Here is a 26,860-nt window from a genome sequence, read left to right on the forward strand (position 1 = left end):
ATCAAGATGAATCATGAAGGAAAGGAAAATCTGATTAGACCAATTTCTAGCAAGGATATTGAAATAGTAATCAAAAACCTCCCAACAAACAACAGACCAAGATCAGATAACTTCACTGGTAAATTCTACTAAAATTTTAGAGATTTAACACCTGTCTTTTTCAAACTCTTTCAAAAAATTGAAGAAAATGAATGCTTCCAAACTCATTTTACAAGGCCAGCATATCGCTGATATCTAAAACCAAACCCAAAGACCTCATTGAAAAAGAGTACAGGCCAATATCACTGATGAATATAGATGCAAAAGTCCTCAACAAAACATTAGCAAACCAAATTCAACAATGCATTAAAAGTATCATACATCATCATGGTCAAGTGGGATGTGTTCCAGGGACACAAGAACAATTCAACCTTCACATATCAATCAACATGATATATCACATTAACAAAATGAGGAATAAAATCATATGATCATCTTCAAGGATGAAAAAAACTTTGACAAAATTCAACATACATTTATGATAAAAAAAACTCTCAAATGGTTAGAGGGAATATACGTCAACATAATAAAGGCCATATATGAGCAACTCACAGCTAACATTTTCAATAGTGAAAAATGAAAAACTTTTCCTCTAAGATCAGGAGCAAGACAAGGATGAAGACCCTGACCACTTTTATTCAACATTGTATTGGAAATCTTAGCTACTAGAATAAGATAAGAAAAAGAAAGAAAAAGAATCCAAATCAGAATGGAATAAGTAAGACTGTTTCTATTTGCAGATGATATGATACTATATATAGAAAATCCTAAAGTCTACCAAAATCTATTAGAACTAATAAATTAATTTAGTAAGTTTGCAGTAAGTAAAATAAATATACAGAATTCTGTGGTGCTTCCATACACTAATAACCAACTATTGGAAAGAAGAATTTAAAAAGCAATCTCATTTACAACTGCATCAAAGAGAATAAAATACATTGGTATGAATTTAATCAAGAAGTGAAAGACCTGTACTTTGAAAGCTGTAACACTGATGAAAGAAATAAATGGAAAGATTTTCCATGCTCATGGATTAGAAGAATTAGCATAGTTAAAATACCCATACTATGCAAAACTGTCTATAGATTCAGTGTGATCTTTATCGAAATTCCAATTGAATTTTTCACAGAGCAAGAACAAACAATTCTAAAATTTGTATAGAATCATGAAGATGCCAAATAGCCAAAGTAATCTTGAGAAAGAACAAAGTACCACCTTCTCAAACTATATTACAAAAAAGTATAGCATTGACATAGAAACAGACACACAGATCAATGGAACAAAATCAAGAGACTAGAAATAACACACACACGAACAATTAATTACTGCAAAGGAGCTAAGAACATGCAATGGAGAAAGGACAGAGTTTTAAGTTTGGTCTAGTGATATGTTTGTGAATCTGTTGCCAAAGGCAAGTGAAACAAAAGCAAAAATGAGCAAAGGACTACATCAAACTAAAAAGCTTCTGTGCAGAGAGAAGAAATCCATCATCAAAACAAAAAGGCAATGCATATAATTGGAGAAGACATTTAAACATCATGTATCCAATAAAGCACTAATATCCACAATATGTAAAGAACTCACATAACTCAACAATTAAAAAAAAAAACCAAATAACCCAATTAAAACATGGGCAGAGGATCTGAATAGACTTTTTTCTTTTTTTCTTTTTTTTTTTTTGAATAGACTTTTTTCCAAAGACATACAGATGGCCAACAGGTACATGAAAAATGTTCAACATCACTAAATATTAGGGGAATGCAAATCAAATCCACAATGAAATACACTTCATACCTATTAGAAGACTATTATACAAAAGACAAGAAATAACGAGTATTGGAGAGGATGTGGAAAAGGGAACTGTTATACGCTGTTCGTAGGATGTTTATTGTTGCAGCCACAATGGAAAACGGTATGGAGATTTCTAAAAAAATTAAGACTAGATGTACCATATGATCCAGCTGTTGTACTTCTGGGTACTTATCTGAAGAACATGAAAACACTACTCTGAAAATATATAGGAACCTCTATGTTAATTGCAGCATTATTTACAATAGCCAAGATACAAAACAACCTAAAAGACCATCAAATGATAAATGGAAAAGATATTTCACACACACACACACACACACACACACACACACACACACACGGGAATACTCCTCATGCATAAAGAAAGAATTCTTGCCATTTACAATAACAGTGATGCACATTGAGGGTACTCTGCTAAGTGAAATAAGTCAGAGAAAGACAAACACCATATGATTTTACTCATGTGGAATCTTAAAAAATACTGAAACAAATTCATAAATACAGAGAACAGATTGATGCTTCTTGGAAGGAAGGGGGTTTAGAGCTGGGTGGAGTGGGTGAAAAGGGTTAATTATATGGTGATGGGTGGTAACTAGACTTGTGGTGATGATTGCTTTGTAGTGTATGCCGATGTCAGATTATAATGTTGTGTACCTGAAAACCATATAACGATATATATTAATTTTACCTCAAAAAAAAAAAAGAAAGAAAGAAACCAGACTATTTGTTTACTATATCTAACACTGAAAATTACAAAATTACATGAATTCTTTGTGGATTTTTAAAAAGTACATATTATGTATTCCTTCACCATCCAGTTTAACTGCCTTATAAAGGCAGTTAACTGCAAATTTTTAAATGGAAAAAAATGACTGATTCTCCCAAGTAAAGATAACAATAAGAGGAAATTGGCTGAAATTTCTTTTAAACATGTGAAGGAATCACATTTAGATTTGCTTTAAAACACTATTAGTTTCTGCTTATGGTGTTGGAAAGTTTAAGCTTCTTGAACAGAAAAAAAGTCTTTTGTAAAAGTATCTAATCCTATCCTAGTGTTGGTTGCTAGGAGAACATTTAATTCAAGTTAATCAGTAAACATCTAGCAGCCAGCTACCTGAGGAGCGCGGGAGTGGGAGGGACTTAGAAGCTGGCCGGCAGGGAAACTGCTGATGGGAACAAGGCTGTCAAGGGTTTTTCATACACACCAGCAGTATCACACTGTGATATGAATTTTTTTCTCTATCATTCTTCTAGGTAAGGAAGGGAAAAGAAAGCAGGAAACACTGGAAAGATAAATGAGGTCTTTCCTATGAAGGTGAGCTTGATTTTTTCTATCTAACTTTGGTAAAAGAGCAAGGGTTAAATTAATTAATGATTACTAACAAATGAAGATTAGTGAGAATGGGTAGGATATCTAATACTACTTAAATATTTATATTTAAATTTTTCTCTGCAGAAGGTATCCTATTTGAAAATAATGTTTCTGTGAAGCATAATTGTCAACAACAAAATACTTTGGGTATGTAAAATTTCATCTGTGACAAAATCCTTGAATATTTTAGAAAGAATTAAAGATAATACCTAGCTATTTTAAAATGAAAATTATACTTTAAAATATCAAAAGAATGAGAAATAAATTTGCTATCTAAAATTTTTAATAGAATTTAGGTGTGTCCACAGAGAAATTTAGACCATTGATTGGCATTCATACCTGTGGAAGCAAAGTGTCAGTCCTGGTAAAACTAAAGGCATTGATGCACCAGGAAATGGTTACCTTGGTTTATTGGATCTGAATTAATTCCTAACTGTAAATTCTTTCAAACAGTTTTTTGTTTATTTTCCTATATAAGAAAACTGAAAAGTGCAATTCAATTTATAGAATTTCACTTTGTAATAAATTTAGGAGAATATGGATTCCTTATCTTTAGAAATGAGTGTTATGGAACTATATAAGCACAGAAATATCAAAAGCTACAAAGGAAGTAAAAGGATAAAATCTTGTGTATTAATTATACATAAAACCATTCAAATATGATTTTATGATAGGAACAATTGTGATGTGGTTAGATAGTTATTTTTATACTGAAAATAATATTTCTGTAATAAAGAAGTTGACTTTACCTACATTTAAAAAAATATTTCTACATTACATATTAGAATCACACTTTGAATTTCAATAATAATCTAAAGTTAAAAGTCATGAATCCTCCTCATAATTTTGCCACACATGTAGCTTGACCTAAGATCTAAGATGAGAAGAACTTGAGTGGAAGTTGAAGTATGAGGAGGAGTTAGAGGCAGTGGTAAAGGCTTTGGGTTATAAAATGATTTAAATTTAAGTGTTGAATGAGCAACTGATATCAAGTTATTTGCCTTTGCAAATACTATTGCAAATTTTGCAAATGTACTTGTCTCAAGTGGTATTGAACATACCCCCTTGGGAGTGTAACCACACAGCATATACTTTCATAGAGGTCTACACAAGAAAAATTAACTAGGTAATTACTATTTATGATGAATAAAAATATAATTATGATATGTTAAAATACATTAATTTTATATGTAGCAAGGTATAGGGGTATATAGAAGTGTTACCTACACAGACAAACAGTTGAGAATGAAAGTAATTTAATTAAGATATTTCTTTTATAATATTTTATTGAATAGGTATTTACCTGAATTGACTTTTTAAAATGATTTTATTACTACTGTTTCAAAACACCTGTATGAAAAGATATAGAAAACTGTAGAAGTATAACATCTAACAAAATATTGAACTAAAATTCTACAATACACAAATATTAATCTGTTGAAGATAGAATAAATCTAAATGTACAACATAAATAGATCATTGATTTTATCTATTCTTTTTCTTTATCAATGGCAGACCAATTTCTCTTATATTTGATCGTATGAAAGAGGCCCGTATTGAGTGGTTATAATTTGACTACAGTAATAATCATTTATATAAATGTCATCCATCTGAACATTTATAATGACCATATAAAGCTTATCTTTACTTTAGTGCAAACTTCCCTCTGAAATGCTTCGTTTCACAGGCACTGGCTCAACCTTTCCAAATCTTATCTCCCCTATATTTACTCCTCCCCAGGTGTATTGCTTATAGTGGTCAGTGACATTACATTTTACCCAGGTATGCAAGAGAGGCTCTTGGGAATCAAGTTTGATGGTCATCTGTAAGAGCCATTGAATTTCCAATTTCTTATACTTTTTTGCAGTATTCCATCACTGTTCCTGATTTCAAGCCTTGGATAATTACTTTTGCATGTCAATTTGATTAGGCCAAGAGGTGCCCAGACCTTTGGTCAATTACTCTGGGTGTGTCTTCGAGAGCTTTTCTGGAAGAGATAATCAATTGAATCAGTAGACTGAGTTAAACAGATGTCCCTCTGCAAATTTGGTGGGCTCCATTTAAACAACTGGTACCCTGATTAGAACAAAAATACTGATCCTCTCAAGAGTAAAAGAGAATTCTCCCTGCCTGGCTGCCTTTAAACTGGCATTGGTTTTTTTCCTCCCTTTGTATTCAAACTGAAACATTGGCTCTTTCTGGGTTTCAAGCATACTGGCCTTCGGACGGGAACTACACCTTGGCTCTCCTGGATCTTTCAGTTTGCCTACTGCAGATTGTATCCTGTTCTGTTTCTCTGGAGATCTGAAGACTAATGCAAAGCCTTTGGACTTTTCTTCTGAATTTTGAAGTACTCTCTTAACTGCTGTCCATTTTCACATTCTTCCCATATATCTTCCACACATCTGCCATAATTAATTTTTTTGAATTCAAATCTCTTTAGGCGGTTTCCTGGCTTAAAATTCTTCCTTGGCTATCCATTTTAGGATAAAATACCACTGCTAATATTAAATAAAGCACCTCACTGATCTAGGCCGGTCTTGTTGGCCTTAGGTTTTTCCTTCCTTCCAAGAAAACTGAAAAAGTTCCAGTTTCCTGAACCTAGACTTCTTGAGCTGGTGTATGTTTACATGTTCTACTTGCTTTTCTACTAGCTACTATCACTTCTCCCTCTCATCCATTGTCCACTTGTCTAATTCCTATCTTTCCTTAACACTGGCTTAAGCTGTATTTTTTCCCCAAAGCTTCCTCCTATTCACTTGACTTTCTCCTTTATTGAATGAGGTTATAATCATTGGCTTTTCTCACCTGTATTTCAGATGAAATGATAAAATTGTGGAAAAGAGGTATCATATAAAATATTTTATTCAGTACCTTGCATAGAACAGCACACATAGTAGGTATTCACTTAAGTTTTGCTGAATAAGTGAATGAATAAACCCATCTAAAACAATTAAATTTATTCTAAACATATACTTTCATATTTAACATGGAAATCATTTCAGGAAATTTTTTCTAATTCTGAATTTAGTTCCCTCTATATTTTTTATATATTCTTTATTTACCCTGCAAGATCCACCCTGCTATGTGCCTCAAGAAGTTAACATTTATGAACTTTATTAATGGTATCTTCTGCTCTCTGGCCTAATATTGGGTTCAATTGATAGTAAATATAGGCAAAAGATTGGAGGTTGAAAGTTGAGGAAAGTTGGGATTTTATTTCCAAAGCACCCTCCCAAACATGGTAGTATGGTTGATCCTTGAATAATGTGGGGATTAAGGGCAGTAATCTGTTCAGTAAAAAATACACATGTAATTTTTGACTCCCCCAAAATTTAGCTACTTATAGCCAATGGTTGATTGGAAGCCTTAAGGATAACACAAACATCAATTAAAACATATTTTGTATGTTATATGAATTATATACAATATTCTTACAATATCCAACTTTTCCTTAATTTTTTTTTTCAGTATTTCTAGGCTATGTAGCTCATTTGTGAGTTTTTTTCAAATTATCACATCGCAAAAAAAAAAAAAAAAAATTTATTGAAAAGAAATCCACATATCAGTTGACCTGTGCAGTTCAAACCCATGTTGATCAAGGGTCAACTGTGGATGGATTCTTCTTCCAAAGTTCTCTGTGACTCTCTTCCTGGGGTATAGTACCTGCATCATCCCCTTACTCTTCAGACCAGGTGTGGCAACAAATCCCTACCATTAGCTTGAGAGTACTTTACCTCCAATTGCTACGTTCATTTAAACTCATTTATCACAACCTTAAATTTTTCTTAATTACTCTGTAGGACAATGCCACCAGCTTCTTGCCAGGGATATGACTGATGCAATATGGAGATTTTTTCTCCATTGTAATCTATTTTAAGAACCCGCATGATAGCACAATAACTTCACCAATTAGGTCATATGTTGAGCTCATCAGATACATTAAATGTACCAGTAAGTATACAGTAGGCGAAGCCATATTGTGATGGGAAATCTAGTATTTTTCAAGGTGACTAAAAGTATCTTAAAGCTTTAAAATGCTTTTTAGTTTAAAAGATAGTTTCAAATGCATTATCTCATTTCATTATCTCATTTATAAATATCTTACTGGCAAACAGTAGAAATGCTGCAAATACTGTTTTTAAAAGCTCACTTCAATTTTATTAAAATTTTAAAAATAATTTAAATTAAAATTATATTCTTGTTTAAAAATAATCATTTTCATTAATGGTACTAGGAATGTAATATTACCCCAACTCAATAATCAGTAAAAATAACAATGATGGCCTAAGTCTCCTTTATGCTAAGTGATTTCTTTTTTTTTTTTATATATTTTTTAATTTTTATTTATTTATGATAGTCACAGAGAGAGAAGGAGAGGCAGAGACACAGGCAGAGGGAGAAGCAGGCTCCATGCACCGGGAGCCCGATGTGGGAATCGATCCTGGGTCTCCAGGATCGCGCCCTAGGCCAAAGGCAGGCGCCAAACCGCTGCGCCACCCAGGGATCCCCTAAGTGATTTCTTAGTAGTACCTCAGGTAGTAAGGGAATAGGTTAACTCAAGACCACCACAACATCTTGCAAGCACCATTGGGTGTGCTCCACTCATGCTTTATTTCCCACATTAAATGCAATGCTTGCAAAAATAGTGTTCCTTTGAGTGCTGCAGATTATGTGCATAAACCCACATGGTCCAAAAAGCATCACCAGTTGTGTTCTATAGACACTGCATTGTAGAGCCTCCCATCTGGCAGCAAATCTAGAGTCTTTCATTGTCTTCCAAGGAAAGAAAAAACTAAATGCTACCCTTGTTATTCTTCTCTGTTTCTAACTCCAGGAGATCACTGAAACCCTGAGGTGGTCTGGTCCATGACATAATTGGCAACAACACTTTATTCTGTGCCCTTTTGTCATTGTGTGCAAAAGTGTAAATATGAAGTATTATAGGCTTTAGAAGGGGTGGAGGGGATGGATATTCTTTCATGACAGAATACTTTTGAAAAATAAAAAACACTTTGTTTCTGGGAAGTTTATGCAAACAAACTAGTGCAGTCTTCAAGGCTCTCAGATTCCAGAGGTCAAATTATCTTATGCATTTAAGGCATTAAGCCCCTAAGAGCTGCTATTCCCAAAAGCTACGGTCAGAAGATTTAAAATTCCAGATGCTTCTTGCAGAAACAAATGAATTTTCTGAGAGCTTCTTCAACTTCATATTACATATACAGAGTGCACTTGAAAATACCCCTGAATAGATTCTTTCATTTTTTTTAATGTAGTGCCTTGCATACCTTTGGTAGGATACCCAGAAGACATTCTTTTTAAGTATGTCAATTATATTTGATAAAAGTACAGAAAGAGATTGGTTTCTGGACTGTATCAATGTATATAGCACTTTTTTTTTTTTGCATACCTAGCTCTGTGTACATATTAAAGGAACAGAGTGGAGATACTAGAACAAAGGGAATTTAATTCATAAGCTTTGTCCCTTGTTAACTTCAAATCAAGATTGAGACTCTCTATTGTCCTGAAAGGTCCCAGATGCAAATTTAAGTTTAATGACTGAATTTTCCCTCAGGTCCTGTTAATTCCACAAAGAAAATTTGCCAGGATGCATTAGACAACTATGTGCATTCAGTAAAAATTTCTGGAAGTATATATAAGTATTTCAGTTCTTATTTCCATTTGAACAAAAGATTAATCATTTAATCAAATTATATTATAGGCAATGGATTCTATATCTTGTAATCAGATCCAAATTAATGTCTGAAAGGAAAGAGTGAGCCATGGAGACAGAACTCCAGGAGTATTTCAGGTCAGTAAGAGTCAAGGGTGATATTCAAATATTTACTGACACCTCCTCTGACCTCAGTGGTATCATAATATCCTGGGGGAGTATTGTTTCTGGAATCAATGGAAATTTGTAATGGAGATAAGTAAATCCTAATGAAGCTGAAGAGACTCAGGGAGTGGAAAGAAACCTGGTGAGTGGGAAAGATAGAACAAATAGGCAACAGTTAAATCAAGACCAGTTATTGTACTTGCCAAGATATTTGCTATGGCAGGTGATGGAAGCACTCAAAATCACAGAAGGATAAAAACAACACAAACAAGAATGAAATAATAAGGCAATATAGATATATAAACTTTAAGTGCAATAAAACCTAAGGATGGAAGAAGGCATCAATCATATTTCCAATTTCTAAAATAATACCAAGACCTTCAGTTTATTTTGAAGCTTCATTTAGGATAAATTGGTTATCATCTGGGAAAGAACAGATTTTCCATGCACTTTCATATCCCTAATGTTTTTAGCAGAATATCGTGCCAGAACCATGGTGATTGGTAATTTTTTAAAAAGAGGATGGAGCGTCTGGGTGGCTCAGTTAAGTGTGTGACTCTTGGTTTTGACTTAGGTCATGATCTCAGGCTCCACATTCAGGGGAAGTCTATTTGAGATTCTCTCTCTCCTTCCCTCTCTGCTCCTTTCACTGTTCTGTCTGTCTGTCTCTCTCTCAGATAAATTAATTAATAAAACCTTTTAAAAAGAGGAAAGAAAGAAAAAGACAAAGGGTAAAAATAGGTATAGCCGAGTCCTCAGGGAAGCTAAAGAGCATTTGAGAATATAAAACACAGAATTCAAAGTCCTCATAAGATTGGTATAGATATGAAGTTGAGTGGTCAGGCAGTGGAAGCTGTATTTCCAGGAGATTCTGAGGACATTGAAGCAGAAGTCAAGCATAGGTTATTTCCTAGGTGGACATGAAGAGACAGACAAGTTGCTAAATCCTTCAACAAGGGATTGGAGTCAGGAAAGGTGAAAACAAGGGGCTGCCCTCAGGCTGATGTGGATAAGGATGGATAGAAGATGAGGATTTGGCTAACACTCTTTTGAAGTTTTTTGTTTGTATAAGAGACAGCAGATAGTCATAATCATCCTCCTTCTAGGTGGCCAAAATCATCTGGAAGTGGCTTTTGTAATTGAGTGTTGGTTAGCCAGGGGTTTGAGATCTTAAATAGATGATTCTGAGTGTGTTTCCTAGGAGAGAAAATACTGATGATACAGGACACTTCTTCCTCAAAAGGAAATATTAAATAGTAGCATATAAGCATCATTAGAAGACACCAAGAGAGAGAGAGAAGTCCATTTCTATATCAAATCATACACAGTTCTAGATGCTGGCATCTATTCCTATTACACTAGACTTCTACTGATAAAATCCCTTCCATGGGGTTTATTCACCAATGTCCATTGGTGGGTTATGTCTGCAATCCTCGTTGTGGGCTGCTCTTAACAAACTTATTTACTGTCCTCTACTTATTGGCCCATCTATCACCTAGCCCAATATCATGTCTAGAACTCTCTTTGGAAACAGTCTTTGGACAGAGAGGAGCTTGGAAATTTCCCTCCCAGTTTGGTGAGGGAATAGAGAGTAAAGTTGTTGCTATAGTATATAGAATTTGTTACTTCCACATTCTCTTACAGATGTTTGAATGGAGGAACTATCACCAGAAGGTGTGCTAGACATTATCTTTAATTCATTTCTTAGAGTGAAACTCACTCTTCTTTAATATTTTTTTAAAGACTTGCTTGTTTGCACTAGAAGCACAAATGTCTCACTACTCAGGGCAAGTTCCACTAGCCCAATTGTCTTACCAACTGTCCTTTGAAGTGGGTGGATCAGCTCTTTCTCAATGCTTGTTTTTCTTGTATGAAATGATGGGATATCATATTAAATAAGAAATGAAAACTCCTTTTGCTACAAGATATGACTCTTTTTCTTGGGGCTTACAAGAAAATTAATTTCTTTTAGTATTTCAACCTATTTACCTTGTAAAATTATGGCACCTTGCAAAGAATTTTTATGATAGTATCTGTTTTAGCATCATGTAACCAACAGTCCACATTCCCTAAATGATCTATGTTAGAGACTGACGAACATTTTCTGTAAGGGGCCAGGGAGGAAATTTGGAGGGCACTGAATCACAGAGTATATAGACTTTGTGGCAACTACTGAGTTCTGCCTCTGTTGTTTGAAAGCATCCATAGACTCTATGAAAGACAACAGTTGTAGCTGTGTTCCAAAAACCTTTTATTTATCAAACAGATTGTGATTCAGATTTGGCTGATGAGCCATTCTTTGTAGATTCCTAATCTAGAAGATAATACAGAAGTCTGGTCTTAAACATGGCATTCACTATCATTTACCTACTAAATTTTAGCCATGGGTCATGCTCCCTCCCCAGGATTCACAGCTTAACTGAGCATATAAATAAAATTCAATAATAGTGATATTGCTTTCTTGCAGTCCAGCCTGACAAATTCCATACGTAGGAGGGGGAAAAATGAAATTTTAGTAATTTATTTCTTATCATTTTGATGTATTTGCTTCTGTGTAATTTTAAGTAAGAAAAATTCATTTGTGGTACTAAATGGTTTGACTAATTAGGAAGATTAGTAGGTAAAAGTTACTGGGACACATGAAACCAGCTAGATTTCTTTTTATTTAGTAGTTATACCCATTAAATAAATCAGTGGTGTAGGACAGATACGGCATCTGATAGATCCTGCTCTTATAGAAGAAAAGGGTTTTTTTTTTTTAACTGTGCATTACACAGTGTCACATTATATAAAGTCATTGCTACATCAGGTGACATAGAAGAAACTGATATTACATGACCTGATGCAAATTCAAATGGAAAATTTGGAGCATACAAATGGATTAAACACCCTTGAAAATCAGGTAGAGTACAATTCCAAAGGATTTCAGGTCATTCAGAAATGCTATTACCTCCCAGCTAAGAAATGTAGACTGTTTTGTTAGTGATCACACTGAAGCATGAAATTGGGGAGGAAGACTATTAATGGGTCAGTTAAAGTAAGAAATCAGAAATATTATTTTAAGGTGGAATGTTGTGACAAATATGTGGCAAAATGTAAAATTACCTCTCGGAAAAACCTGTGTTTATTCCAGTCACTATTTATGGTATGGAAAACGTATTATAACTGGAAAATCTCACTTGATAAGTTCTTAGCCTAAAAATCTCACAAACCTTTTCAGAGTATGTGTATCATCGTCCAAACATGCTACCAAATTCTTCTTGGAAAGCAATTTATATGTCATGTAAAATGTATACTTTTTTCTAAAATAGCATTTTATAGTATTTTAAAAACAGGTTTTCATTTTTCTAAATATTGTAAAACTACTTAAAGAACACAGAGGGATGAGTCAACAAATACGTTAAGGCTGGAATACTTTACAAACACTACTTACCCAACAAATGTTTTCTATCTTGCATACTCTCTACTGATTAGAAAGATGGTCTTAATTGTAGTAGATGGCTGTCCATCAGAAAAATTTAGCTTTTAAAAAGATACTTTGAACACATAATGTCAGATTACTTAATTGAAGCCACTCTTTAGTTTCCTTTCAGAAAAGTATTATTTGATTCCTTTTATCCTTTCAGGTTTCTTTTTCAGTAAAGGGATCATTCTATATGTAAAATGGATTATCAGGCAAATGGAGGCAATAGTAATTGAATACTTAATAGCTGATATATCTTATATGAATGATCATATGTTAGAATTGTTTTTAATAAAAGATATTTATTGTGGGAAATTATAAGCTTCTAAGTTTTTAAGCATGATGTATAGTAAAATAATGGTAAAAAAAATTAGTGAAAGTCACAAAATCTTTGCTAAGAAAATTTAAGGACTCTGATGGTATTGTAAGAAATACTTTAGCAAACAATTAATTTTGACCAGATTTTTCATTTACTACATTTGTGCCACCACCCCTCTGTGTCATCACTAGTATGTAACAATACTTTGCACTTTGAGGACACGGAAAATGCATAGTTCACCTTTTTATTCCTACCTGTTGCCTTCTTACCTAAATATCATAGTCTATTCACTAGTCTCTTTTCAAGTATTGTGGTCGTACAATAAATATATTTTAGAGTGAATGATTGTAGTAAACAAACCAAACCTGCACATAATGCTTTCTCTAGAGACAATGCCATGAAATTATTTCATAAGGACTGCTTTTAAGTCTTTAATTATCAAATTCACTCACATGCTAAGTAATACTACACTAAAGTAATATCATCACAGAGCCAGTATAGTGTACTCTAAATACTTGAATGAAAACTATTTTTGAATTCCTAATATACTTAAAATAATTGATTACTTGATTTGCACATGTTTATTTCTGAACTTGGTTAGTATATTATTTTTAAAATGTTTTTGTACTCTAAATCTTATATACATTTCTTTAAAAGGCACATAATGTACTTACCAAATGTTACAAATTTGAAATGCATTTTGTTTGAAATGCATATCTGTTATTCAAAATAATAGTTGAAATATATAGAGCCCTTATATTTCAAAATATTAACCTTTCACTGAATTGATTAAAAGCATATAATATGACTTTGAAGTATTTTGAAAACCTGACTACTGAAAATCAATCAAATTATTTTTGTTGTTTAGTAATGTGAAACAGTTGCTTCATTTTTCAAAGGCTATGATTATACTGTGCACCCTGCCAATGAATAGATTTAGTAGAAACCAGAAGCTGTAGAGAAGAATCATTAATAAGAAAGAATCAAAAACAAAGGAAAGTAAGTGGGTTAATTATGGTAAATATGATTTAAGCATCTGTTTAGGCTATCAGGGGAATACAAAAGGGAATTGGAGAGATATTAAAAATCTAAGCCCAAATTAAAAAAATTTAAACAAAGAAAAATTCTTTTCAGAGTATGATGAACATTTATTTAATATTATTTTTATTCAAATCCAGACTTGGAGATGGACAGAAAACAATACTTAGGTTTTTTTTTTTTTTTTTTTTTAAAAAAAGGTAGCTTGAATATCTTACCTAAACCCTCTTACAATGACAGCTGACAGGAATCAAGCCATATACATGTGGCCACAAAACTGAATTACACGAATTTAAACACACTAGGTTGAAAAAAGTACTCAGGGCACAAAATGAGGTATTTTCAGTATGACAACTATATGTTTTTTTTTTCAGTATGACAACTGTATGTTTTTAAGTGGCATGTTGTATAACACTTTTTAAAAAACTTTTTTGTTAAGCTTTTAAATACTATTTATAGTGATTGTATTTATGGGCAGAAACTTTAGTCTAAATTTTCTACTTTTGATTTGGATTTAATTTTTCTTTGTGGTCAGTTATCTGATTGGCTCCTTTAAGTATTCCATAGATGTATGAATATTTCATGGACATTCCTTTAATCTATTTAATCATTTTATTTATTATATAATACAATTGTTCAGGGTCCTTACTTAATTTTAACTAGGTCTGTCTGATTTCAAAAGATATTCTTCCTAATATGCATATCTGATTATGTTCTGCTTCCTTTTGAATTCTTCAGTGGCCTCCCATGCCAACAGAATAAAATCTAAATTGCTCTGTATGACAGAAAAACCCCTTCATCCCTCTCATTTCTTTCAACCCCCTACTGTGCCTCCACATTTAAAATACTATCAGCTGATCCATATTGGAAAATCTTAGAGTTTTCCCCAAATTTGGCATGCTCCCTCACACTTCTATAACTTCCTGTGCCTTCCCTGGACCTTTAAGACCCTTTCCCACGTATATCTGGCTAAATAAGAGTCATTGTTCATAACTCACTTTAGTAATAATTTCTGATTATTCTTCCAGTGTATTTACTTTTTAATGGTGCTGTTCAGTATGGTAGCCACTAGCTACAGGTAGCTATTTAAATTTGAATAAAGGAATTTAAATTTAAGCAACTGACTTGGTTTTGGCTCAGGTCATGATCTCAGGGTGGTAGGATCAAGCCCAGCATAGTCTCTGTACTCAGCAGGGTGTCTGCTGGAGATTCTCTGTCCCCATCCCCCTCTCTCTCTGTCCCTTCCCCTGCTAATGTGTGCTCTTTCTCTCTCTCTCTCTCTCTCTGTCTCTCTCTCTAAAATAAATAAATAAATCTTCTTAAAAATTAATAAGTAACATTTGAAAATTCATTCCTCACTAGTATCAGTCACATTTCAAGTCCCCATTATCCACATAGGACTAGTTGCTACCACATTGGACAGCATGGATATAAAATATTTTCAGCATTACTAAAAGTCCCGTGTGGAATAGTGCTACCTTAAAATATTAATTGTCGGGATCCCTGGGTGGCGCAGTGGTTTGGCGCCTGCCTTTGGCCCAGGGCGCGATCCTGGAGACCCAGGATCGAATCCCACGTCGGGCTCCCAGTGCATGGAGCCCTCTGCCTATGTCTCTACCTCTCTCTCTCTCTGTGTGACTATCATAAATAAAAAAAATAAAAAATTAAAAAAATTTTAATTGTCAAATTGCATTGTATACAGTATTTTTTTTAATTTCTCTGTTTCTTAGTCTGGAAATCTTTAAAAGCAAATAACCTAGATCATTGGTCTTTATGGCACATAGTAGGAATGTAGTATTTTTTCATACTTCACGTGGTAATATTCATAAACACCTATAAGAGAAAATCATAGTGAGCTATAACCAGAAGTATAAGTAGAATTATAGCACAGACAACAATATTAAGGGAAAGGATTTTTGAGTGACTGTAGTAAAATCTTCTCAGCCTAAGGCATAGTTAAAATCTGAAGAAAAAGACATCTACACCTTCACATCACAGCTGCCACAAGAGCATGAAGATCTTAAGTAGAGGTTATTTTGTAGAAACCACTGGTAGAGAATGATCCCTCTTAGCATATTTTATACAGTAAAAATGAAACATTAAAATAAAATTATTGTTGATTATTTGAATCCTGTGACACAAGAAATTGTTAGACGTGACTGAGAACTTCTGACATTTAATATACTATCTGTGAGAAGGAATTGACCGCTCTGGGCATATTTTGTCCCAAGTGGGCAATAGATGTAGATGGAAGAACCAGAGTGGAAAAATAAAGTTATTATTAATCTTACTGATTTATTATTTTTAAACTGCAAATAAAAATTTATTTTCTGTGATTTTCATTCTTTTGGTAAATATTGATGACAATTGCTTCCCACTCCAAACAAGCTCATTACTCAAGTCATTTTTTTTCAGTGAAGTTTCTCCTGGCTCACATTTTCTAAAAGTTGAAGTTCAATCCATAACTTCTTTTCCTTTTTCTTCTTATTATGATCACTGTTTAACATTCTGAATATTTTACATATTTATCTTGTTGCTCTGCATCTCACAATAAATTTAAGCTTCATGATTGCAGGTATTTTTGTCAGTTTTGTTTGCTGTGGTATCACTAGCTCCTAAATGTGCCCGGTACATAGTAAATACTAAGTAAATGTTTGTTAAATTTTGCATGCTCAAAATAGAACTTATTATTTTCTTCCCCTACATATATGATCTCAAATTATGGTACTATATATATTCTATAGTTACTAATCTTGGAAACGTTGTTTCTTAACTTCTCACATTCAATTAAATCAGAAGGTTTGGCCCATTTTCTCTTCTAAGTATTGCTCATTTCTTTGCCTTTAATATATATATATTTCCATTCTTAACATATATATATTTATATTATATAATATATTTCCATTCTTTTATATATATATATATATATATATATATATATATATATATATATTTCCATTCTTCCTTGTTCTGTCAGAGCAAGCCTGCTAACTAGTCTCTGTCTCTGTCCCCGGATGCCTGTGGCACCATCCGTACTATGGTAAGTATGAACTTTCCAATATGCAACACTGTTTATGTCATTCCTCTTCTCAGAACTCTTTGAAAGCATCCCAAAGACTTCAGAATGAGGTACCAGCTTCTGGACACCACACACAAGGCATTTTCCATCCTCACCTTTCTACTCCCTCTTTTCAAGTACCCATGGAGGGCATCTTGTTTTATCTCTGGCCTTTCTTATGCAACAATTGACAGTAAAAGTCCTCCCACCCTTTATCAAGCTAACCACAAAGTTTGGGTTAGTTATACATTCTCCAGGTACTTTTTTTTTTATGACATATCAGTTAATATGCTGATCATCTCTTATACACCATGAGTCCTTGCAGAACAGTGAGTACATCTGATTTTTACACTTAACATAAGTGCTGGCTTAGACTAGACACACAGAAGTGTTGAAAAAAGGATTGAGTAATTGAATACCACCCTAAGGAACTTAGAATGCATGTTCCCAGGGCAGAGATGCCATTTATGACAAGCTACTTCAAGAAACTGACTAACCTATCAGAATTAGAAACTCTACTTCAGACATTATTATAGTCAAATAACATAAAAAAATCTGGGCACAAATGTTAAAATAGCTTTTAAAATACTTTTTAGTAAGTTTTAGGTCTAGTGCCTTCAGCTTCACCAACATTTATGTTCATGGTCTTCCTAAATAACCCTATTGATTTCCAGTACTTTTTACCTTTGGGTTAAAAGAGCACAAGTATGTGCCTACAGTGAATATTTTCAATATTCTCTAAACAATGTTTACCTTTAGTAGACATAAAGAGGCTAAGCACAGTCCATCCTCTGTCTGTCTCAGTAATTTCCAACCACAGATGTATGCATTGGGTTTCCATTCCCAACAGGATAAACTACTTTCACCTTTATTAAGTGATTTTGATATTGAAATAGTGGTTATTTATTCAAGTTTAAGTCCTTTTATTCTTTACACATTTAGGAGAATTAAGTTTTCCTTTGAGCGTTTTCAGGTTCCCATGAATCTCAGCTCACTCTATTTTATGAAAGCTATGAAGTAATCTTCATATTTTATTCCAAAGAAATTATGTTTTTATAAATGTATGGTTTTGCTTTCGCTTTATTTCTCATTTATATTTTCTGTGAACTAACTTTGAAAGCAGAATAAGGTATAGTATTATGATCATCTTTTTGGGAAAATACTTACATTCCCCAAATTTGCTTATCAAATAACTTCCATACTGTTAGTTTTAACTTAGGAAAAAAATCAAATCAAATCAAAACAAAAGAAAACAAAAACACAAAACCTTTAACAGTTACCCACAGTTTATAGGTCTATAGCAACTATGAATAAACTGCTAGAGGCAAATTTTCTTTTCAGCAGAAATTCTGCTCTGCTGTATTTTTTCCTTAAAAAAATCTTTCTAAACAAATGTCACAATTATAATCTTTTAATTAATTTGGTACTCCATACAGAAGAGTCGTAAATGAAAGCGAGTAGCTGTTTTTTGCCATGGTGCCCAGAAGGATGCCTCTATTTTGCCAAAAAATGTTCTGTCACTAATGTGAAGCCTGTTGACAAACTGTTGTTTATATGTTGTCAATGTGATGCCAAGTCAATTGTTTCACTACGGGAATCCTGGCTTGGCCCCAGTGGCTGTCTAAATCTCTGTAGACACACAGATACTTTTAGGGAAAGCAATTAAAGGTAAAAACCTCTTTTTACTTTTATTTGGCTCTTAACTAAAGTTTCATGAAGATAGGAAAATAAATGGTGATCAAACAACTTTACAAGAACTGTAATTCTAAAAACTTAGACATATGGTTGGCTTTTAATTCCTTAGCTGTTAATTAAGAGGCTAATTGTACAAGATGGTTAGGTATATATCAGCTTGCAAATTTTACCTTTTTTTCTTGCCTTGTTATTTTATAACAGAGTAGGAGCTTTATCAGTCTTATTTATCCTCTAAATCAGTGGTTGTCAACTGGGGCGTGATTTTGCCCTGCAGGGGACATTTGGCAATATCTGGAGACACTTTTATTTGTCACAATTGAGGAAAGGACTATGCTATGTAGTGGATAGAGCCTAGGGATCCTGCTATCTTCCTGCAATGCACAGGACAGTGCCCTATAACAACAGATTATCTGGGCCCCAATGTCAGTAGTACTGAGGTTGAGAAATTATGATCCATATTAAATTGTTGAAGTATGTAAAGAATAGCATTAAAAAGTTATAAAACCTCAGTAATGGTTAGAAAAATATATAATTATTAATCCTAGAAATTTAAGGCAAGAGGAGCACTAATGGAATGGAAATAACTTCCCTGTTAGCAGAAAAAAAAAATCACAAGAGGGAAGAATAAGAAAAACACGATCAATTTCACGAATAGAAATGAAGAGGGAGAATAGATAGGAGGGAAGAAGCCAAGGAAAAATAGTATAGACAAACCCCAGAATACCAGTCTGGAAATAATCTTTTATACATCACCAATTTGAAATAGGACCTGACTAAAATGGCACAGTGAAAGGTTGGAGATGATTGATTGATGATAGATAGATAGATAGATAGATAGATAGATAGATAGATGATAGATAGATAGATGATAGATAGATGATAGATAGATAGATAGATAGATGATAGATAGATGCGTATGTAAGAAATACACAAAAAAATGACACACAAAGGTTAAAAATATAAAGATAGCAAACGCAGGTCCAAACAATGCTACTGCAGCAAAATTAATATTGAATAGTGCAGGTTTTTTAAGGCAAAACCATTTTAAATTAAGAAACATTACAAAGCACTAAAACGAACCGTCCACCAAGATGTTATAAAAATATGAATCTGTATACAGCTAATCAAATAACCTTGAAATATGTAACACAAATACTGATAAGATTACAAGAGGAATTGGACAAATCTGCAATCAAAACAGACTGAATATCCTGTCAAGAAAGAATAGATCAATCACATCTCAAGGCAACAGGATATAGATATTTTAAGCTATAAGATTGTTTTGATATCTGTGATTTATCTTAAACTACTTCAATATACACAATTCAGTATAAATAGGTGTGTTCATCATGACATACCACAGGGGCTCAGCTCAGTTGTTTTATCAGATATTTATACTTCATGGTGGTTATAGGGCATTTAATCTAAAATTCACACTCTGGAAGTGGCTACTGAAAGCGCTTCCGCTATCTTTGACTCCCATCAACACCAGAGCCTTCGCTAAATATTATGAGTGCTTAGAAACAAGTTTCCATTGATGAAAGTCTTGCTAATTAGCATTGTGGGTGTTAGAAATGGGTTCTCATTGATGAAAATAGTGACATTTAGCATAGATGAGCTAGAGGATTGTATACATAGAACACTCCTTATGCATGAGCAGGATATGGGTGTCTAGTCAGGGCTGTAAACCTTATGGGAGGCACTCCAAGTTAGATACCTAACCTTCAAATATGGTCAGTTGATTTCTGCCAGGGAATTGTGTCACATTTGCTTCAGGTGACACTTTCGGGTAAGGTATATTGGGAACTTCAAAGATAACAGAACTGGGACTTCAAAGATACCTACAGGAATAGTGGGTATTTGACATCGTTGGGACTAATCTTCTGTATTAATAAAACAATTCAATGGAGGCATCAAGGTCTATGAAAATGAGCCTAATAGTCAAGTATGACCAAATTATCGAAGGATAATTCACAAAAGTACTTAGCAAGCTGGATTAATCCTGGCCCCACAAATAGTGTGTATACATTCTTTTTAAGTTCATGGAAAACATTTATAAAAAGCAATGACTAACTAATAGGTCAAAAAGGAATTTCAACAGATTTCAGAGAATTAATTCATTAGTCCAAGTTTTCTTCGTGAAATGTAATTTCAAAATCAATCAAGAAAATAAACAGATTTTTAAAAATTAAATAAAAGCCTCTTTAATGGTTAAAAATAACCTGTTGGATAAGATGAAAATAAAACAGGAATGACATAATACTTAAAATTGAATGATAGAATGTCTGTATATCAAAGTTTACAGTGTATTAGTAACTATAGGGAGATTTATATACTTCTATGTAGTAAAAGTATAAAAATGTGGGCTACCTACAGAGCAAATGCATTGTAGTGGTTCATTTTAGAGAGGGAGGAAGACAAATAGAATTAGAGGGAAGAATATTGGGGTCTTCAGCTTTATAAGTTATTATTCCTTAAAGAAACAGAAAAAGTAAGTAAAAGAGGGATCCTATATGTATTTTTGGTTACCTTTTAATTTTAAAAAATTTTGTATGAAACTTTCTGTATTGTTTTTTGTATCTCTCTTCATTTTAAAGTCTTCATATAGTAAAATGTATTAAAGTATTATTTCAAAGTATGCCAATTGTACCTAGAAGCTTTTCCATAGCAAAAAAAAAAAAAAAAAAAAAAAAAAAAAAAAATCTCAATCAAGCAGTGAACTCTGACTGAAAAAGTATTGGAGATTAAGGTGATATTGGATTTTATGACATAAATATTGTTCCTCTAAAATGTCAGCCCACTATCCCAAAATAAGGTTTACTTACATTAGGAATTTGTAGCATTATTAAAAAACAAACAAACAAACAAACAAACAAAAAACATTATTAAAAAAACAAACGGGATCCCTGGGTGGCTCAGCGGTTTAGCATCTGTCTTCGGCCCAGGGCATGATCCTGGAGTCCCAGGATGGAGTCCCACATCGGGCTCCCTGCATGGAGCCTGCTTCTCCCTCTGCCTCTCTCTCTGTCTCTGCCTCTGTCTCTGTCTCTCTCTCTCTGTATTCTCATGAATAAATAAATAAAATCTTTCAAAAATAGTTGAAACTTCTGGCCACTTAGATTGGTAGCTGTATTAAGGAACTCATTAATATTTCAATAAATATTTCTAAATTTCTACACTAGAAATCTACCAAAAATTCAACTTTTTACTGTTTCTAAAGCAGAATATCAATGATCCTTATAGGAAATGACCAGAAGTGAATATATTATATTTACAACTTTATCACACTAATACTTGACTTACGTGACATAGGTCACATGTTTGTTTTTTCTTCATGAATTTGTAGTTTTTAAATAGATAAAATTAAATTTTTATTATGTTCTTAAAATGAAATTTTCTCATAAAACATCTTCAAAGTTCAGATATTACACATATATTTGATAATTAGCATTTCCTCTCCAACTTCTTAAGATGTTTTAAATGTTAATGAAAATAATATTAATGTTTTTTGTGTTTACTATACACTAGGTAGTACTCTAAGTCATACACATAGACATACAAGGAAACATATATGTATACACAGGTATACATATATTCATTTAATTAAATAATCACTTGAATCACCATAAAACACTTAACTATATGCATGTGTGTGTGCCTATTAAACAAACAACTTTAGCCAGTATATGCAGCTTTATTTCCATTTGCATGTTGGGATTCTTCACAAATATGTCTTGGCCCTCAAAGATGATTGGGAACCACTGCTCTAAGAGCCAGAATTGACTTAAAGCACAGATTAAGTTAATAGAAACCTCTGAGGTAAATAGAGCACCTCTTTCTTATTTCCAAATAAAGAAAGATAAATTATTAAGCAACATCTGTACTATCCATATCGTTCTTTTAAAAATCGGGAGGTGGGATAGAACAGAAGAGTTGTCAGTATTTACCAGCATAATGAAAATTAAAGTGAATAAGCTATTATTTGCATTTGGACAATGAGAATTCATTAAGAATAATAATCGCCTTGAGAAAATATGATAGTATAAATAACTAATTCATATCTGTTTTGAAGTGAATATTTTCAGTATTCTATTTACTTATTTAACAAAATTGTATCGAAATCTACTGCTTATTATAATGAACTATGGAATAGGTCGACATTTTACTTACTTTATTTGAACTGTCTTCAGCATAAGAGTTCAGACTTTCTTAAATTATGTCTTCACACTTAGGTACTTAGGTATTCTAAGTTAAATATTAAGACTATTCCAGAGCAATAGTCCAATACATAGCCAATAGGAGGCAACATTTTCCTTACTCTGCCCTGTTGCAGATTTGATAAGAAATTAAGTCAACTGGTGAAATGGTTAGCTCTTCTCTTGAACAAATCTGATTTACGGTTGATTATTTCTCCTTGAAAATATTTAATATAGAAGGAAATGGATAAACAGAGAAGCTATTAAGCTTTCAAAGGAATCCATAGTAATTCATAATTTGTGGTATCAAAAATATTCTATGGAGTGAAAGTTTACTTCAGAGACAGTAATCTATTCACCTGTGCTCCTTATGAGACTATTATAATGCTATAAGAGCCACCTAATGACATCTTTTAAATAAAATTAATTATTTGTAGTTACTTTATAAATATTCATTCCTTCTACTTTATTTCAAGGCTATCAATTTTCACTATCAACTATAATTTTAATCCAGTCTCTATTTTTTCCTCAAAATATTCTCTAGGATTTGATTTTAAATTAGTTTCTACTGCTATATTTTTCTTTTATGCACTTATTTATCCTTTATACATATTTATTATTTTCATTCTCATAATTATAATTGCTATATGGATTTATATAACTGGCATATAGATTTTTCATAAGATTAGGACTATAGAAATTCGATATTAGCCCTTATTTGAAAGGGAAAATTGAAGTATGCAAATGTAGAATAAGAAAGCATATGATTTCAAGATTTTATTGAGCATATTTATTTTTTAAATACTTAAAAATGATGTGGCTGATTAGCTAAATTAGTAAAAATATAGCTATGATAGGTGAAAATCTAAAGTGAATTTGTATTGTATACTCTTCATGAGCAGTCTTGATATCCTTAGCCACATGTCCTTTAAATTACTGCTATATTCCCCAGGCTAGATGGAAGATAAGTAGAGTAACAAAAGAAAATAAATAAAATATGAAGGTTATCTTTCTTCAATATCTCTTTCCCCAATCTATCCTCTTTATCTTTTATCCTGAAGGGAAGTTTTTGCTAGCCCAGGTTCCAGATCTTCTATAATGCAAAATTAGGAAAGTTGGATAGAAAGAGTCCTATCTGTAGAAATCTGAGGAGGAAAGTAAGAAATTGGTGGAAAGAGCTAAAACAATATATGTAATGGAGTTGGGAGGGATCATAGAGAATGTAGCATAGAGTGGAACTAGTTGTAAACACCCTGAAGTACCTGCAGCTTCCCAAATCATGGCCATCTAGGTACATGAAGCTCAAAACTCCTCAAACAGATTTAATCCTAAGACATTTTACCAAGACACATTATAATCAAATTCTCAAAATCAGATTCTGAAAGCAATAAGAGAAAAAAGGCATCACATACAGAGGGACTTCAGTAAAGATATTAGCAAATTTCTCAGCTGAAATCTTGCAGCCCAAGAGAGAGTAGAATTATATATTCAAAATGCTCAAAAAAATGGCAATCAAAAATACTGTACCTAGCAAAGTGGCCTCTCAGGAATGAAGGAGAGATAAAGTCTTCCCCAAATAAAATCCAAAGGAATTTATTTCCACAATTCCTACCCTACAGTTGTAATGTGTAAATCACTTTGAACCCTTGCATATATGCTAAAAGATAAAAGTCTTAAAAATAAGTATAGTTACAATATTTGGTTAATGGACACACCGTATAAAAAGACGTAAATTTGGGGGCATCTGGGTGGCTCAGTTGTCTATGCATCTGACTCTTGATTTCAACTCAGGTCATGATCTATGGGTTGTGGGATCAAAACCCTCGGAGAACTCCTCACTCAGCAGGGAGTCTGCTTGAAGGGTTCTCTCCCTTTGCCCCGCCCCCCATGCTTCCATGTGTTCTTTTTCTCTCTGTCTCTCTCTCTCTTCAAATAAATAAATCGTTTTTAAAAAGATGTAATTTGTGACATTAAAACATGAAATGTGAGAAGAGAGGCAAATAAATATGTAGAACTTTTTATGCAATTGAAGTTAAGTTCTTATTAGCTTACAATAGACTTAGAACTATAAGGTGTATTATAAAACCATCATGGTAGTTACAAAGCAAAAACCTATAATAGATACATAAAGATAAAAGCATACCACTACAAAAACATCATCAATTAACAAAGAAAACAGCAAGAGAGGAAGGCTTTTAGTTTAATGTAGCCCTATCTGTTCATTTTAGCTCTTTTGACTGTTTCTTGTGTCTTACCCAAAAAAATCATTGCCAAGACCAATGGGAGCTCTTTTTCCTACATTTCTTCTGGGAGTTTTATGGTTTTGGGTATTACATTTGAGCCTTTAATCCATATCCATTTCATTTTTGTGAGTGGTGTATGATAGGGAATCCAATTTCATTCTTTTGCAGATATATGTAAAGTTTTTCCAATACCATTTATTAAAGTGACTATCCGTTCCCTTTAGCACTCTTATCAAAGAATAGTTGATATCCTGTGTGTGGGCTTATTTCTGGGCTCTTTATTCTTTTCAACTGGTCTATGTACTTGTTTTTATACCAGCACCATACTGTTTTGATTACTAAAGGTTTTTAGTGTATTTTGAATTCAGATAGTATGATGCCATCAGCTTTATTCTTCCTTCTTAATGTTACTTTTGCTATTTGGGGTCTTTTGAGGTTCCATATAAATTTAATGGTTATTTTTTCTATTTCTGTAAAAAAATGCCATTGGAATTTTGATTAGGATTGCACTGAATTTGTAGATTACTTTGGGTAGTAGGGATATTTTAACAATATTTTTTTCTAATACAAGAACATGGGTATCTTTCCATTTATTTACATCTTAAATTTCTTTCATCAGTGATTTAGAGTTTTCACTGTACAGATTTTTCATCTCCTTGGCTAAATTCATTCTTTGGTATTTTACTGTCTTTGATGTTTTGTAAATAGGATTGCTTTCTTAATTTTTCTTTCAAGATAGTTTATTAATGTATAAAAATGCAAGTGATTTTTCTGTTGATTTTGTATCCTGCAACCTTACTGAATTTATTCATTAGTTCTCACAGTTTTTTGGTGGAGTCTTTAGGGTGTTCTATACATAAAACCATATGCAAAAGATCTGAATAGACATTTTTCCAAAGACACAGAAAGGGCCAAATAGTGCATGAAAAGTGTTCAACATCACAAATCATCATAGAAATGCAAATCAAAACCACAATATTACCTCACACCTGTCAGAATAGCTAAAATCAAAACCACAAGAAACAGCAAGTATTGGTGACATTGTAGAGAAAAAGGAACTCTTATGCACTATTCGTGGGAGTGCAAACTGCTGCACCTGCTATGGAAAATTGTATGGGGCTACCTCAAAATGTTAAAAACAAAACTAGCATGCGCTCCAGTAATCTCACTACTGGGTATTTACCCAAAGAATACAAGAAAACTAATCCAAAGGGATATATGCACCCCTATGTTTATTATAGCAGTATTTATAGTAGCCAAATTATGGAAGCAGCCCCAAAGGGCCATTGATAGGTGAATGAATAAAGAAGATGTGGTATACACACACACACACACACACAACACACATGCACACACAAAATAAAATGGCGTATATATTATACATTATATTTTGTATGTCTATATACTATACATTGTATATATAATGGAATATTATGCAGCCATTAAAAAAGAACAAAATCTTGCCATTTGTAACAACATGATTGGGTCTAGAGGATATAATGCTAAGTGAGTTAAATTGGTCAAAGAAAGACAAATACCACATGATTTCACTCAAAAGTGGAATTTAAGAAGCAAAACAAATGAACAAAGGAAAAAAAGAGAGAAAGACAAACAAATAAATAGACTCAACTATAGAGAACAAACTGGTAACTACAAGAGGGGAGGTGGGGAGGAATGGGTAAAATAGGTGAAGGGGATTTTGAGTACATATCAGAATGAGCACTGAGTAATGTATAGAATTGTTGAATTACTATATTGTACACCTGAAACTAATATAACACTGTAT

General features: G+C 33.0%; 1 long non-coding RNA gene across 1 annotated transcript in view; it reads left to right on the plus strand.

Moving 5' to 3' along the window:
- Window positions 1–26,860, plus strand: part of LOC112658675 (uncharacterized) — a 289,995-nt gene that overhangs the window by 22,213 nt on the left and 240,922 nt on the right. Inside the window, exon 2 of the long non-coding RNA XR_003135887.3 lies at window positions 3,106–3,166. This is a non-coding gene — a long non-coding RNA (uncharacterized LOC112658675). The remainder of the gene's footprint in view (window positions 1–3,105; window positions 3,167–26,860) is intronic.

The sequence above is a fragment of the Canis lupus genome, chromosome 12, assembly GCF_003254725.2.
Source record: "Canis lupus dingo isolate Sandy chromosome 12, ASM325472v2, whole genome shotgun sequence".
Lineage (NCBI taxonomy): Eukaryota > Metazoa > Chordata > Mammalia > Carnivora > Canidae > Canis > Canis lupus.